Source organism: Hyperolius riggenbachi, chromosome 1 (genome assembly GCF_040937935.1).
Source record: "Hyperolius riggenbachi isolate aHypRig1 chromosome 1, aHypRig1.pri, whole genome shotgun sequence".
NCBI lineage: Eukaryota > Metazoa > Chordata > Amphibia > Anura > Hyperoliidae > Hyperolius > Hyperolius riggenbachi.
Window position 1 is genome coordinate 513,317,928 of NC_090646.1, and position 14,929 is coordinate 513,332,856.

At 45.4% G+C, this 14,929-nt stretch overlaps 1 protein-coding gene across 17 annotated transcripts in view; it reads left to right on the top strand.

The window, feature by feature from the left end:
- NCOR2 (nuclear receptor corepressor 2) overlaps positions 1–14,929 on the top strand; it is a 641,335-nt gene that overhangs the window by 485,974 nt on the left and 140,432 nt on the right. The window lies entirely within an intron of this gene.

Genomic DNA, 14,929 nt, shown 5'->3' on the forward strand with positions numbered 1-14,929 from the left:
ATAAACAGATGCAACAGACTGCATTCCAATCAGCCTGGGTGATAGACCAGCAAAATGTTTGGCTTCAAAGAGATATATTCCTGGTTTACGGCAAAACTCATGGTGAATGACCTCCTTTATGAGCTGGAACCTAATTGTTTGGGCAGTATGATATCATTGCTAGCATTTTTGGCATTACAGCACTGGAGTCCCAGGTTTAAATCCTGCCCATCACACTAGCTGCATGAAGTTTGTATGTTTCTGCCAAGTCCTTTCCCTCCTCATGTCAAAACATACTACTGAGTTAATTAGATCTCCCCCTAAAAAAAACTGGGGACCGTACATTATGACTATGGTGGTGACTCATTTGTGGCAGAAAATACACAGAGCACATTGGGGTGTATCCCGTGCGTTGCTTGTGTGACAACAAACAGTGTAACCTGCATTACACAAGCAACATATACGTTGTGGGTGTTTCATGGGTTATACAAACTGTAACATCTGTGCAGTTGAATTATACAGAAATTTCATGAATGTACCCCTTTGTCTTCAAACAGCTTAATACAAAGCATACTTCCGATGTACCTTTCCTTTGCTCCATGGCTCTCAGCCTGTCCTTGGCAAGAGGAGAACAGAATCCTGCTGCTGTGACCCCTACAGCACTAAAACCGCTTCTCTCATTTAATTGTTCCCATTAAGTGTTGTGTGCTAGCAAAATCCTCCCACAGACATGAATGCCACCAAGGTCAGTCCTCTGTGAACAGGCTGGATCAGACTTTGATGTCTATGGTAACTGTGTGCATGCACTATCACCATTTCATTTTTTAAAAACCTGCTCCTTAGACATTATTGCACAAATACCTGTTATTCCTAGAAATGTGCCACACATGGACAATTCAGGAGTGTGGTAGTAACTGGAGAATTATTCCTGTGACTCCAGTCGCTGGCCTAATCCTGATGGTGGCTGATCCTAACCATTTGATCAGGATCTGAGTATTAATAATTCAGGTACACCACTTACAGTGTGAATTAAGCTTCTTATCCTAATAGACTTGTTGGCTTTATCTCCTAAGCTGCTATTTCACTAGATTCATTTTCAATATACTACCGAGGAATGTGCCACAGCTTTCAGGAGGAGGCCATGAATACTTTATAGTTTAGTAAGTCACCCTTCTTTTACTTTCATACATTCTATACCTTATTTATAAAGGAATTACAGAATATGGCTTTGTTATCCCGTAAAGAGGCCATGGGAAGAATCTAGGTATAATAGTTTAAGCTCTTTTTATACATTAGATAAATGATGAACTTTGCAGAGCACAATTCACAAGGTCTCTAAAGGACCAGGTTTTACATTGTGCAAGATGATTTTTTGTGATAGTCTTACATGAGTACTGTACAGAGACGTTCTGCAGTGTGCAGTGCATCTAACAAAATTCTTAAAGCGGAATAAAACCCAGCATTTCTTCTTTGCTCTAAAAAAATTATCTACAGCATATTTATATACAACCAGCATTTTTTTTTTACTAGACCAGCATTCAAAGGGTTACGAACAGGGCTGGAAAGTTCAGTGCAGAGAAATGTGGACCATCCAAAGTGTTATCTTGTGTTTACTTAACCTCCTTAGCGGTATGGACGCGTTATTGCGTCCATTACCGCCAGAGGACGCCGCTCAGGCCCCGCTGGGCCGATTTTCATAATTTTTTTTTGAAAACACGCAGCAAGCACTTTGCTTGGTGTGTGTTGTATACGATCGCCGCCGATGCGCCACTACCCGCCGCGTAAGGGCCCGCCCCCCCCCCTCCCGAGACCCCTGCACAGCCTGGCCAATCAGTGCCAGGCAGCGCTGAGGGGTGGATCGGGACTCCCGATGACGTGATGACGTCATCACGATCGTCGCCATGGCGACGGGGAAAGCCCTAAAGGAAATCCCGTTCAAGAATGGGATTTCCTTATGGCTAACAGTGCCGGCCGCAATCGGAGGGGTGGGAGGGATGCGGAAGGGAGGGGGGCATCATGTAGCTAGCGCTAGGCTAGCTACATGATTGAAAAAAAAATATTAAAAAAATAGCGCTGCGCTGCCCCCTGGCGATCTTTAATAGAACGCCAGGGAGGTTAATTGTATCAAGTGAGGAATGTGACACATTCTCTGACTGTGCAGAAACTGCTGGACACTGAGACACTGAAAGCATTTCTGCCTTCAATACATAATGAATAAAACCAGTTATTAAAGTGAACCTCCAGACTAAAAATTGACTCAGCAGCACTGGAAAGGCCTGGTGTTTCTTTAACAGTTTCACAGCATCAGAACTTTGTTTCTCTTATACAAGCCTCCTTTTTAGCTGCACAGAAGAAAACTGCCCGGGCTTTTTTCCCCTGATGCTGTGCAAAGCATGATGGGATTTCTGATGTTGTTCTCGTTCTGCTGTTTTGGTGCAATTTTTTTTTTTTTTTTTACATTTTGAATTTGACATTTGAAGCCTAGCGTGTGCAACTGGGAGGGGTGATCAGCACACAGGACAGTTGGAACTGTGTCTCCTGCTCCTTGTCACCTCCTTTCAACCAAAAAGATGGCTGCCCCCATGACAAAGATGGCAGCCCCCATGAATCACAAACATTTGCCTGTTCTTTTAAAACAGGGTGGGTAAGAGATTATATTACCTATCTATTCTAATTAACATAACTAATGTAACTTGATGACAGTATATTTGTTTAGGCTGAAGTTCCCCTTTAATAAAATGCAAAGTCTGCTCACAAAGCAAAAAACTGTACATTTGGGAACGTATAATTTCGAAATGAATACTAATACTTATGCACAAAAGCAAATATGATAACCGTACGGCATATAAAAAGTAGGAAAACATGTTTTTATTGAATATTATGTCAGGGTTGTATACCGCTTGTTTATTATTATACCACTAGATGCCCTCGGTAGTCACTCCCAGTTCCTTCTCTTCTTTTTCCTTTCTGGCATTCTTTCAATATTCTTATTGACCACTAGATGTCTCTGATGAGACTATAACTTAGATTCCAATAGTTCCAATGAACTTCAGAACCTAATAGCCACCGTAGTTGCAGGGGCGGACACGGCAGCGCCGTTGCTATGGCGACGGCGCGCCTGGTCACGCCGATGACGCGACCGCGTCCATTGCGGAAGTTTAGTATTAAACGGCGATCAGGAAGATAGGAGTATCCCTGAGGTAGCTTCTGGCGTAACCGGTAGGATCCGTATCCCCACGGCCCCATCTCTCTCCTTACACGAGGGTAAGCTCTGCTCAGTCCTTATGTTAATACTGTTTTCATACCTTGATGGTACTTCTGACCTTATGCTGGCTATGGTCTATTCCACGTGGTCTTCCATTTCTGTTTGTTTGGGGCTGCTTTATACCTCTTTTTTTCTCTTGTCTCACACTGGGTTTGTTTGTTTTTTCTGCTCTCATACTTAATTGCTGATTGGTCACAGTCCTCTTTTGGACATTGCATTTGCACTTTATGAATTGTTATGGCACGTATATATATATATATATATATATATATATATATATATATATATATATATATATATATGCACATCTATTTTCTATGAAATGACCATGTATGTACTGTATTGCACAGCACCTTATACAGGATCTTCTCAAAAAATTAGCATATTGTGATACAGTTCATTATTTTCTGTTATGTACTGATAAACATTAGACTTTCATATAGTTTAGATTCAAATACACACAACTGAAGTAGTTCATGCCTTTTATTGTTTTAAAATTGATGATTTTGGCATACAGCTCATGAAAACCCAAAATTCCTATCTCAAAAAATTAGCATATTTCATCCGACCAATAAAAGAAAAGTGTTTTTAAAACAAAAAAAAGTCAACCTTCAAATAATTATGTTCAGTTATGCACTAAATACTTGGTCGGGAATCCTTTTGCAGAAATGACTGCTTCAATGCGGCATGGCATGGAGGCAATCAGCCTGTGGCACTGCTCAGGTGTTATGGAGGCCCAGGATGCTTCGATAGCGGCCTTAAGCTCATCCAGAGTGTTGGTTCTTGCGTCTCTCAACTTTCTCTTCACAATATCCCACAGATTCTCTATGGGGTTCAGGTCAGGAGAGTTGGCAGGCCAATTGAGCACAGTAATACCATGGTCAGTAAACCATTTACCAGTGGTTTTGGCACTGTGAGCAGGTGCCAGGTCATGCTGAAAAATGAAATCTTCATCTCCATAAAGCTTTTCAGCAGATGGAAGCATGAAGTGCTCCAATATCTCCTGATAGCTAGCTGCATTGACCCTGCCCTTGATAAAACACAGTGGGCCAACACCAGCAGTTGACATGGCACTCCAGACCATCACTGACTGTGGGTACTTGACACTGGACTTCAGGCATTTTGGCATTTCCCTCTCCCCAGTCTTCCTCCAGACTCTGGCACCTTGATTTCCGAATGACATGTAAAAGTTGCTTTCATCCGAAAAAAGTACTTTGGACCACTGAGCAACAGTCCAGTGCTGCTTCTCTGTAGCCCAGGTCAGGCGCTTCTGCCGCTGTTTCTGGTTCAAAAATGGGTTCATGCTTCCATCTGCTGAAAAGCTTTATGGAGATGATTTCATTTTTCAGCACGACCTGGCACCTGCTCACAGTGCCAAAAGCACTGGTAAATGGTTTATTGACCATGGTATTACTGTGCTCAATTGGCCTGCCAACTCTCCTGACCTGAACCCCATAGAGAATCTGTAGGATATTGTGAAGAGAAAGTTGAGAGACGCAAGACCCAACACTCTGGATGAGCTTAAGGCCGCTATCGAAGCATCCTGGGCCTCCATAACACCTGATCAGTGCCACAGGCTGATTGCCTCCATGCCACGCCGCATTGAAGCAGTCATTTCTGCAAAAGGATTCCCAACCAAGTATTGAGTGCATAACTGAACATAATTATTTGAAGGTTGACTTTTTTTTGTTTTAAAAACACTTTTCTTTTATTGGTCGGATGAAATATGCTAATTTTTTGAGATAGGAATTTTGGGTTTTCATGAGCTGTATGCCAAAATCATCAATATTAAAACAATAAAAGGCTTGAACTACTTCAGTTGTGTGTATTTGAATCTAAAATATATGAAAGTCTAATGTTTATCAGTACATTACAGAAAATAATGAACTTTATCACAATATGCTAATTTTTTCAGAAGATCCTGTATACTTGTATTTTGCACATATCCTAACCAGTAGCTTTTGATCAACTGTGTTATTACTTATGGCTCCCTGGATTGTCGGCAAAACTGACATAGGTATCTAGCATTCCAACTTTGTTTACCGATATTATCGATTGGCTGCTTTTTCTATTTATTAACCTTGGATCGGTGTGCTGACAACCCTGGGATCCACTCTTACTGAGCGGACCTGTGAACATATTGTATCACAATACATAGGAACTATGGATGGCAAGAGGTCAGGGGATCCTTATTGTTTTTAAATTGTTTTTAATCATGACGTTGTTTAAATAAATATGAATTGTTATTTGGCACTACTGTGGTTTGAGTATTATCTTTACTATAGATATTAGGGGGACTACTTTGTCTTTTATTTGTGAATAAAGGGTTGTATACCGCTTGACGTCTGTACGGTAGTATTGAAACCTACCTACATTTATAAAAATGTCTGCATCTATAACAGAAAGTTGTGTGGACACCTATCACGTAAAAGTGCCCTGGGGCTGTTGGAAATCGCAATCTGCGCAGCTGACGTGCTGCATTGCGATCATGTTTTTTCTCTACCTTCTATGCATGCTTTGTGACACGATTGGCCCACGTTCGGGTAGTTTGCACGCCGTGATTGCTTTTGTGATTTCTGCCAAAGGAAGGGGGGGATAGATTTTCCTTTGCTGCTTTACTTACTTACTTACTGCTGCTTAAAAATGCAGCAGGACTGAGGTCAGGCAAAATCTTAATTGCAGTGCAATGATGTAAGACCACCCATGCGATTTACGTTATATTCCCGATGTCCTTGTGTTTTACGATTCACAAGTGCCCGGAAACTGATAGCAAAACCCAGAAGACCAGATGCAGTGGGAAATGAATGGATTTTGACTGTCTTTGAATACATTTGAAATGAATTTCAGCTCAAGTCATCTTCCACTTGGTAGTGAACATATTAGGCGGTACTCTGTAAACCAGGGCTGTGGAGTCGGTACAAAAATCATCCGACTCCTTAGTTTATGAAACCACCGACTCCGACTCCAGGTACCAAAAATTGCTCCGACTCCACAGCCCTGCTCCAAACAGCAGTAAAGTTGCCTTGTGCAGGGAGCGCACACCAATCCACAGTTACATATAACAAATACATGACACAACATGCACTACATAGTCTGCTTATTAAATAGTAAAATTGCTGTTTGCTCCCTGCACAGAGCAGCTTTACTAAATTTTAGTGAATTGCTGTATAGGAGAAATGCCCTCAAGTTGTCATTTATAGTATTGCATACAAGTGAATGGAAACTGAATTGGTCTTTATTCAGACACTGTAGAAGACCCCTGCTCTGAATAAGCACTTGCACTGCTTCACAGTCTGTTATAAAATGTCTTAATAATCACTTCTCCAAAGCCCTCAAAATTATGTTTTAATGATGAGTAATAAGTTTCAGGTTCTGTACAGTACTGTAATCAGGTTATGTACAGTAACAAACGTTTTCAGATACAATTTTACCATATGTAATAACCGGGCACTATAACTTTTAAGTGAGCCCAGCAATGTCTGCACAGAATTGTTTACTTAGCTCAGCTTAGCAGCATGTCTGTCCTATGGAGAGAAGAGTGGAAGGTAGAGCAGAAAGGCTCCCCCTGTGGGCAAATGCAGTAATAGTCAGCCAAAATAACCCCCATGGACCTTCACTATTTCTTCTAGCTATAGAGCAGGGCTTCCCAAGCCTGTCTTCAAGTACCACCAACTGGGCATGTTTTGCAGAAAACCACAAACATTCATAGGTGAGGTAATTAGTGCCCCAGCAGAGCTGATTATCTACCCCTGTGGATTTTCACAAAACATGCACTGTGCATCCTGTAGAGGATATGCTATGCATGAACAAACATTAGACTCTTGTTTTGAAATGATCAAAAACAATGGGCCTGATCCAATTCATTTTTTTCTCCTAAGTTTTCTCCTAGGAGATCATTTTTCATCTTCTATTTAAAATAACTTTTGCACTCTGCAATTGAAAAAGTACTAGAGAGTAGGTGAAAAAGTACTATCAAATTATGCTGAGTATTTTTGTACTTACTGGTGGCTTAAAGGGCATTTTGTTTATAATGTGAAAATATCACCCAGAAGAACACTTAGGAGAAAAAGTTAACTGGATCAGACCCAATTTGTCAGAGTGATTCTGTTGGTACAAGTCTTTTAAGAAGAAATCTGTTAAAGTACAGCTAAGGTTATTTTTGTACAGAGACTTGGATAATAGGGCTGTATTGTCATAAAAATTATTACCCAACTAGTGGTGTCTAATTTTTAAAATGTGCCTCATTTAAAGTGACCTTGTGTTACGGGGAATATGGATTCCGGCATATTTATTTGAAATATGACCAGTTGTCTAGTTGTCCTGCTAAATTAATGACCGTCCTAGAATGAGCATGCAGATCAGCTGCTCTGACTTACTTCTGAGTACACTGGTTACTTGAGGCAAAGAAATCCGCAATCGTACATGAAATTGGCATTGTTTAAAAGGAAATAAATATGGATGCCTCCATATCCCTCTCACTACAGGTCACATTAATGCATGGTACCCACAATGCCAATGTTAAAGTCATCGAATAGATCTTTTCCGACACGTCTGATGTGACTATGGGTCGTTTTTCTGATCAGTTTTGTATAATAGTGACCAGAAATCAGATTGGAAACGTCAGAAATAATCTATTCGACCTGTCTATCTGACGGGAAATTGCATTGTGTGTACCAGGCATTAGGCAGTTCCCTGCAGTAAGCTGACTTTACAGCAAGTCTGCCGCTATGTGAAATTCAGATTCCTATCTGACTTATCTGACCTACTGGGGTTCAATAAATTCACCTTTATAGATTACAGGTATACAAAGAGCTAGCAGCTAATGCTGTGGCAGGTGCTTGCCATCTAGTGTTAGTCTATGTATGGCTGGAACTAGTTGGCTGCATGAGGACAGCAGTAATATTATAACTGTAATATTAAATACTTAACGCAGGAAGAAGTGAAGGCAAGACTAAATAAATTAAAAATAGACAAGGCACCTGGCTCGGATGGCATGCATCCTCGGGTCCTAAGGGAATTAAGTTCAGTTATAGATAAACCCCTTTATCTTATCTTTTGTGACTCTCTTGCAACTGGCAGAGTCCCAGTGGATTGGCGTACAGCCCACGTTTTCCCATTATTTAAGAAGGGCAAAAAATCTGATCCAGGAAATTATAGACCTGTAAGTTTAACATCAGTTGTATGCAAACTATTTGAGGGGTTACTAAGAGATACTATACATGACTTCATAGTAGAAAATAATCTTATTTCTCAGCATCAACATGGGTTTACTAAAGACAGGTCCTGTTTGACTAACATGCTCAGCTTTTATGAGGTAGTGAATGCTAATATGGATATTGTCACTGACCTGGTAGCAGAGGAGACCATTGTGCTGAGGGTAGCAACTCTTGCGGCTTGACACCCAGTACTTCTGGAGTGGGAACAGGAGCACTAGGGTGTGCAGGAAGCAGGAGTGCTCGCAGGATCCGATGAGGAGCTGAGCAGACGGGAACCGCGGCACTCCCCTGGCCGGAGTCGGGTGGTGCAAGGACTCAACGACCAGCGTGGACAGTAGCAAGGTAAATCCTAGGACAAGCAGGAGTCGGCAACAGAGCGGGTTCTCAGACGGGCGGAGTTCGGCAACAGAGCGGGTAGTCGGAGCAGGCAGAGGTCGGCAACAGAGCGGGTAGTCGGACAGGCAGAGTTCGGCAACAGAGCGGGTAGTCGGGCAGGCAGGATTCATCAACAGGCGGGCAGTCAGACAAGCCGAGGTCAGGATTCCGGGGTAACACAAAGACAGACTATAAGTCACGGCACGGGAGTACACACACCTGCTGCAATACTACAGCAAGGAGGCAATGCACTCTCCAGACTTAAATAGGCCTCCTTGGCGCGCACAGCATGACGCGCCGCGCGCGCCTGCGCACCGCACACCACGCCGCGCGCGCATGCGCAGATGCGCGCACGCACGCGCACGCACGCGCACACGCCCAGACACGCACGCACGCGCGCACGCCCAGACGTGCACGCGCCCGCACGCGCAGCGCCCGCACACGCAAACGCCAGAACAGGAGATACACAGCAGTCATCCTTGTGCACACAACGCCACACAACGCCTACGCCAGCGCCCCCTGACGCCAACGCCTACGCCGTGCAACGCAGCGCACACTGGTGAGCACCGACAGGTCGCCCCGCCGAGACCCACCAGGACGACCGCCAGTATCCGTGCGTACTGGCCGCCTCCTCTGAACAGGTAACTGACCGTGACAATGCCCCCCCTCTAGAGGCAGCCTCCGGATGCCCTTAGTGCCTGGCTTCTCTGGGAAATCCTTATGAAACTGGTTAACCAGATGGGTGGCATGGACGTTGACTGCTGATTCCCAAGAACTCTCTTCAATGCCATATCCCTTCCACTTGATGAGATACTGGATTTGATTGTACCTTCTTCTGGCGTCCAAGATTGCTTCCACCTCATACTCCTCTTCTCCTTCCACTAAGATCGGTGGTGGTGGATTCATTGCTCTACCAGAAAAAGGGTCCATAGTGGTAGGTTTTAGTAATGCCGTATGAAATACAGGATGAATCTTAAGATTATCAGGGAGCTCCAGTTCAAAAGCCACCGGTCCTATCTTCCTTTTGATAGGAAATGGTCCAATGAACTTAGGACCCAGCTTCTTGGAAGGACAGGCCAACTTGAGATTTACAGTAGATAACCAGACTGGATCCCCCACTTTAAAGTCTGGACTGTCTCTTCTGTGACGATCAGCCTTCCTCTTGTAATTTTCCTGAGCTTGAGCCATGGTTTGTTGCAAGGTCAGGTTATTTTCCTGTAACGTCTTGATCAAACTGTCGGAAGCAGGTACTAATGTCTCTGAAAACATGTTTGGCAGAAATGACGGATGGAACCCATAATTTGCGAAAAATGGAGATTGTTGTGTACTTGAATGAATGGAATTGTTATAAGCGAATTCGGCTAATGGCAGGAGTTGGACCCAGTTGTCTTGTGTTGATGATAAGAAACATCTCAAGTACTGTTCTAATGTCTGGTTGGTGCGTTCTGTCTGGCCATTTGACTGTGGGTGATACGCAGATGAGAAGTGTAGCTGAATGTTCAGGGATTTGCACAAGGCTTTCCAAAACCGAGATGTGAACTGTGTCCCCCTGTCCGAGATGATGTCGGCTGGAACCCCATGGAGGCGCACAATTTCTTTAATAAAGACTTCAGCTGTCCTTTGCGCTGAAGGAGTACCTTCCATAGGTAAGAAGTGCGCCATCTTGGACAGACGATCAACAACCACAAAGATGGTATTACAGTTCTCTGATCTTGGCAATTCCACAATAAAATCCATAGAAATGGAGTGCCAGGGTCTGGGTGGTACTGGCAGTGGGTTAAGTAGACCCCAAGGTTTAAACTTTGATCCTTTAAATCGACAGCATACGGGACAGGCGGTTACGTATAACCTGCAATCTCTTTTAAGCTTGGGCCACCAGAATGAGCGTTGCACCAGATCCTGAGTCTTCGTGACACCAAAATGACCTGCCAGTACGTGATCATGACAGGATTCGAGGACTATGTGCCGCAATTCTTCTGGCACAAACATCCTGTTACCGAACCACCACAGGCCCTCCCTTTCTTCCAAAGAATCCTTGATGACTTCTGATGGGCCGGTTGATGCCTGACGGAGCTGGTTAATTAGGGCTGGTTGAATAATCAAGAAGTTCTGATCGGATAAGATTGTATCGGGTGTGCTCGGATTCTCATCTTCTGGAAACATACGGGATAAGGCGTCTGGTTTTGTGTTCTTTGAACCTGGTCTGTAGGTGATGTGGAATGTAAATCGTGAGAAGAAAAGAGCCCACCTGGCCTGCCTTGGATTCAACCTCTTGGCGGTCTTTAGGTATTCGAGGTTCCGGTGATCTGTAAAAATAAGTATAGGCTGGGCTGCCCCTTCCAGAAGGTATCTCCACTCCTCTAATGCGACCTTGATAGCCAGTAACTCTCTGTCCCCCACATCGTAATTCCTCTCCGCTTCAGACAGTTTTCTTGAATAGAATGCCACTGGATGTAGCAAAGCCCTGATTCCCTGTCTTTGTGATAGCACTGCCCCTACCGCAGAATCGGATGCGTCCACTTCTAACACAAAGGCCAGTGCCGGGTCCGGATGTCTGAGAACAGGAGCAGATGTGAAATGTTGCTTAAGCTTATCAAATGCCGCCTGAGCCTCTTCATTCCATATGAAGTGACTATTCTGCCGTGTGAGTTGAGTGATGGGAAGAATGATTGCGGAAAAGTTTTTAATAAATCTGCGATAGAAGTTGGCAAATCCCACAAACCTCTGAACTGCCTTTCGGTTAGAAGGAGCTGGCCAGTCCAGGATTGCCTGGATCTTCTGTGGATCCATCGTAAATCCTTCGTTTGAAATGATAAGTCCTAGGAACTGTATAACCTTCTTCTCAAACTCACACTTCTCGGCTTTAACGAACAGATTATGTTGTCTAAGGCGGGATAGTACCTGACAGACCTGATGGCGGTGCTCCTCCAATGAGACTGAAAATACTAGGATATCGTCTAAATAAACTATTATAAATTGATCGATAAAGTCTCTCAACACGTCGTTTATAAAATACTGAAAGGTCGCCGGGGCGTTGCAGAGCCCAAATGGCATAACCAAATATTCGAAATGTCCATATCGTGACCTGAAGGCAGTTTTCCACTCGTCTCCGGCTCTTATTCTAACCAGATTATATGCTCCCCTTAAATCCAATTTGGAAAAAATTCTGGCTTCACGGAGCTTCTGGAAAAGTTCTGGAACCAGAGGTAGTGGGTAACGATTTTTGATAGTCACTTTATTAAGCTCCCGATAGTCTATGCAGGGTCTTAGTGTTTTGTCTTTCTTTTGAACAAAAAAGATTCCTGCTCCTGCTGGAGAGATGGAGGGCCTGATAAATCCTTTTTTAAGGTTCTCTTCAATATAAAGTTTAAGTGTTTCTTGTTCCGGGTCGGATAGGGGAAACATACGCCCAAACGGAATCCTGGATCCTGGAACTAAGTCAATCGGGCAATCATACGGTCGATGAGGGGGTAGACAATCTGCCCTTTTTTTATCAAAGACATCGAGGTACTCATGGTACTGGGATGGAACGATTTCTTGAAGTCTTTCTGACGTACATAACAGCGAGCCAGAAGTGATTGGGTTAGCAGGTAAACAGCAACTTCCACAGTAGACTGAATCGAAAGAGATGACTCCTGAGGACCAATTGATACGTGGGTTGTGTGCCTGAAGCCAGGGTAGTCCTAAGATTACCGGAAACATTGGTGAAGCTAGGAGGTCAAATTTAAGTAATTCATGGTGAGTATCGAGGAGAAAAGTGCTGGTGGGAACTGTTTCCATAGTGACTGGCCCTGAACAGACGGTTGATCCGTCAGCTAAGTGAATGTGAAGTGGTTCTTTGCGGGGCTGCATTGGAAACTGATGATGGGTGGCGAATGAGAGGTCCATGAAACAACTGCAGGCTCCGGAGTCAATGATGGCGGTGGTTCTAATGATTCTTCCTGGGAACTGAAATGAAACAGGAATGGTCAGATGATTGCTAAACTTGGGGAGGCAGCTAGAAGATAGACTTCTAGATGAATAAACCTTACCCATGGGTCGGACCGGGCACATCTTGATCAAGTGACCAGCAGCTCCGCAGTAAAAGCATAGGTTCCCTTGCCTTCTTCTGTTCTTTTCCTCGGCCGATACAGGAGAACGCATAACCCCTAACTGCATTGGTTCCTCCGGATCCATCGTTGTAGTAGGAGCTGCGCCAGAAGAAGAAGGAAAAGCAGGAACCCAGAGTGCACGGGAGGAGTTGCCTGCTGCTTTTTCCATTTGTCGCTCCCGTAGCCGACGATCAATCTGGATTGCCAGATCAATCAAGGCATCAAGAGTAGCTGGTATTCCCACCCGAGCCAGTTCATCTTTTAAGGTTTCAGATAGTCCAAGGCGGTACTGGTGTTTCAATGCACCCTCATTCCAGTCTGTATCCGCTGACCATCTGCGGAACTCGGAAGTGTACTCCTCTACTGGTCTTCGACCTTGACGTAATTTACTTAATCCTATTTCGGCTGTGGCCTGTCGCTGTGGGTCATCATATAATACTGCCATGTGGGTGAAAAAGGCTTCTGTTGATGCTAAAGCAGGGTGTTCTTGATCCATCAACCTGTGAGCCCAAGTCTGAGGATCTCCCTGGAGTAATGAAATAATAAAGCCCACCTTTACCTCCTCATGGGGAAAAGTACGTGGCTGCAGAGAGAAATAAAGCTGGCAGGCATGTTTAAAGGCTTGAAATTTCGATCTGTCTCCAGAAAACCGTTCCGGTATGGGAACTCGAGGTTCAGGGGCTAGTGGAGCAGGTACAGGAGCAAGGTTGCCTGCTGCTGGTGCTTGTGCTTGTGGTGCTACGGCAGGGGCAGGCGCCTGCCTGGGTGCAGCTGCTGCGAGGGTGTCCATGCGGCCTTCCAGCCGTTGGTGGCCTGCTTGGAGCTCCTTCAGGGCATCTGTCAGTGCGGCCATCTGATTACAGAGGGTGGTTAGAACCGTTGCTACCTCAGCGGTCTCCATTGTTGGCTGTAGTATTATGTCACTGACCTGGTAGCAGAGGAGACCATTGTGCTGAGGGTAGCAACTCTTGCGGCTTGACACCCAGTACTTCTGGAGTGGGAACAGGAGCACTAGGGTGTGCAGGAAGCAGGAGTGCTCGCAGGATCCGATGAGGAGCTGAGCAGACGGGAACCGCGGCACTCCCCTGGCCGGAGTCGGGTGGTGCAAGGACTCAACGACCAGCGTGGACAGTAGCAAGGTAAATCCTAGGACAAGCAGGAGTCGGCAACAGAGCGGGTTCTCAGACGGGCGGAGTTCGGCAACAGAGCGGGTAGTCGGAGCAGGCAGAGGTCGGCAACAGAGCGGGTAGTCGGACAGGCAGAGTTCGGCAACAGAGCGGGTAGTCGGGCAGGCAGGATTCATCAACAGGCGGGCAGTCAGACAAGCCGAGGTCAGGATTCCGGGGTAACACAAAGACAGACTATAAGTCACGGCACGGGAGTACACACACCTGCTGCAATACTACAGCAAGGAGGCAATGCACTCTCCAGACTTAAATAGGCCTCCTTGGCGCGCACAGCATGACGCGCCGCGCGCGCCTGCGCACCGCACACCACGCCGCGCGCGCATGCGCAGATGCGCGCACGCACGCGCACGCACGCGCACACGCCCAGACACGCACGCACGCGCGCACGCCCAGACGTGCACGCGCCCGCACGCGCAGCGCCCGCACACGCAAACGCCAGAACAGGAGATACACAGCAGTCATCCTTGTGCACACAACGCCACACAACGCCTACGCCAGCGCCCCCTGACGCCAACGCCTACGCCGTGCAACGCAGCGCACACTGGTGAGCACCGACAGGTCGCCCCGCCGAGACCCACCAGGACGACCGCCAGTATCCGTGCGTACTGGCCGCCTCCTCTGAACAGGTAACTGACCGTGACAGATATTGGGAATGCTGTAGATGTGATATACTTGGACTTTGCAAAGGCCTTCGACACTGTTCCCCACAAAAGTCTGGTGCAAAAGTTGAGGATGCAAGGACTGGGGAAGAGTCTGTGTTCATGGATAGGGAACTGGCTAATGGACAGAAAACAAAGAGTTGTGGTCAATGGATCG